We start from the raw sequence: 2,515 nt of genomic DNA, 5'->3' as shown, positions 1-2,515 counted from the left end.
AAACAACGTACAAAGGCAGCAGTTTTCCATTTGCTACAGAAGCAATCATAATTGACGTTGCTGCTTTGGAGGTATTCATGACTCTCTCCAGATATTTTGATCCTCTTTTCATAATCACTTTCGCACGTCCCGGATCATCTGCCAAGTTTGTTTCATCAAAATTCACAATATTACTTGGGGGGGGGGGGGGGGGGGGGAACATCTTTAATTTCCTTCTCTAAATTATCAAAATAGTCCTGCAGGACAGCTCTCAACACAGAAGCATATGCTCTTTTTATGTTCTGGCACAGTCTTAGATTCAATTTTTCTTTGTGCCTCTTCAAAAAGCTAACAGTGAATTCAGGACCAGGTAAATTATTTTTGAATTTTCTAACAAATTTACCTCTCCAGTCCAAGAACCCTTTGACAAACAATCGCAGACTCAACCAGTCAAAGGGACAGACCCACTCGTCACAAATAGCGGGCCTGTCCACAATCAATGCCTCTTCATCTGTGGAGAGTGCAATTTGTCCCCCTTGGGGGCGCACATTCTTCTTACGCAAATGTCAGTGCAGAAATGTGTATGAATGCTGAAATTTCTGGCAGCTTGCCTAATGGTGCACCCTTCTTTAACAGCAGCAATGTCTTGGGCTAATTCATCCTTGCTTCTCTTTGTGTAGGATTTCCCACGAGGATCAGGAATGTAATTTCTGGACACTTTAATCAGTCTGGAAATTAAATAGAATGAAACATTCAAAACACAAGCAGGTAGTATCCCATAACCAAATTTAAGCCCGATAGTAGTGTTATTTTATACTGATCCTATTCACCCCATTTTTTTAAAAAAAGTGCGTTCGTTCGAGTTAAATAAAATGAAATCAAGAAATATATTTAATACTCACCAAACACAAAGGAGGACCTGAATTCAGAACACAATTCTCAGTAGAAGCACTGATTTTGATGATACACAACTCCCGACCACATAGCACTGTATACCAGGTTTTCAGAACATACATAAACATGGGAATCCCTGTCTACATGTTTACAGTGCTCTAGAAGCCAGGGTAGCCACTACTGAAACACAAAATGTTCGTGAATGTGTTCTTCAAGGGCAATACTGCCGATTGACGCACTGGTTTCCATATTTTATTGCGATCCTGTGTAGTTTCTATTGTTTTAAAGTTTTTCCATCAGAATTGATCCTATTCACCCCTATGATCCTATTCAGCCCATTTTAAGGTAGTAGTACATTGTTGTTGTAAGATTTATTTAGTGTGAGCTGAACTGAGACAGATGACGGATTGGAAACGATGTCTCCTGCGCCAAAACATGCTGATTGGTCGCCAGATAAACAGAGAAAGGCAGTAACTCTCTCTGAAGAAGGTTACATGTGTGCAGAAATAACAAAAACGTTGGGTGGAGGCACTAAAAAGTCAGGTGTGAGGAAAGCCTGCAACCAGTATGAAGAAACTGGACCAATCAAAACTTCTCCAAGAACCAGCAGAAAACCAATATTAATTAATCGACACTGTCACAAAATCTGCTGACTTTCTCTGCAAGATTGCCTGCATACTGCAAAAGACATAAATGCCATCTTGAAGACTTCAGGGGTTGAAATTTCTGATAGAACCATCACACAGAAACTTTGCAAAAATGGTTAGCAAGTGAGGACTCCAAGAAAGGAGCCTTATCTGAACAAAATGCAAAGGCAGAAAAGTGTGCAATGGACATCAGCACACAGGGAATGGACGCAGGCAGACTGGGCTACAGTCATTTAGAGAGAAGAGACTAAGCTGAGCATCTTCAGAAGCGAGGCAGTTAAGTTCATTCATTGTCAACTAGGTGAAGACTTATTGCATTGGTGCACTACGGCCTCTGTGAAGCATCCCGTAATGAAGCAAGCTGGGATCTCTTTACTTCCTCTCTTGTTTTGCCATCTGCCTCCTTAAATCATTTTTTTTAATTTTTGACTAATTACTATTAACAAAGCACTTCGCCTTCAGGCCACGAGTGGCCTACTGGGACCATCCAACCGCCATGTCATCCTCAGTGGAGGATGCGGATAGGAGGGCGTGGGGTCAGCACATCGCTCTCCTGGTCGTAATGATGATATTCTTGACCAAAGCCACTTCTATTCAGTTGAGTAGCTCCTCAATTGGCATCATGAGGCTGAGTGCACCCTGAAAAATGGCAACAGCGCATGGTGGCCCAGATGGTCACCTATCCAAGTGCCAACCAAGCCCAACAGCGCTTAACTTCTGTGATCGCACGGGAACCGGTGTATCCTCTGCAGCAAGGCCGTTGCCAATAACTATTAACATACATGAGTATAATCTGCATTTTCATAAAAGAGAAAGGTTGGCCCTCAGTCTAATTTTGTGCTTAGTTTGTGTATGTAATCAATTTATAACTTATTTGGACTATTCATAGTTAATATCTTTTGTTATAGGGTGAAATCAGTAATTGTTTCATGACTTACATTCTATTGTTAACTTATAAAAAAATATTAATTGTGTACTAATTATAAACATTTGGA

General features: G+C 40.8%; 1 pseudogene; it reads right to left on the bottom strand.

Moving 5' to 3' along the window:
- Nucleotides 1-2,167: 2,167 nt before the first annotated feature.
- LOC124614658 lies at nt 2,168-2,285 on the bottom strand (annotated as a pseudogene).
- Between the last annotated feature and the right edge of the window lie 230 nt (nt 2,286-2,515).

This window comes from Schistocerca americana, chromosome 4 (assembly GCF_021461395.2).
Source record: "Schistocerca americana isolate TAMUIC-IGC-003095 chromosome 4, iqSchAmer2.1, whole genome shotgun sequence".
Classification (NCBI taxonomy): Eukaryota; Metazoa; Arthropoda; class Insecta; order Orthoptera; family Acrididae; genus Schistocerca; species Schistocerca americana.
The sequence above is the reverse complement of the archived record's forward strand: the minus strand, read 5'-3'. Positions and strand labels throughout refer to the sequence as shown.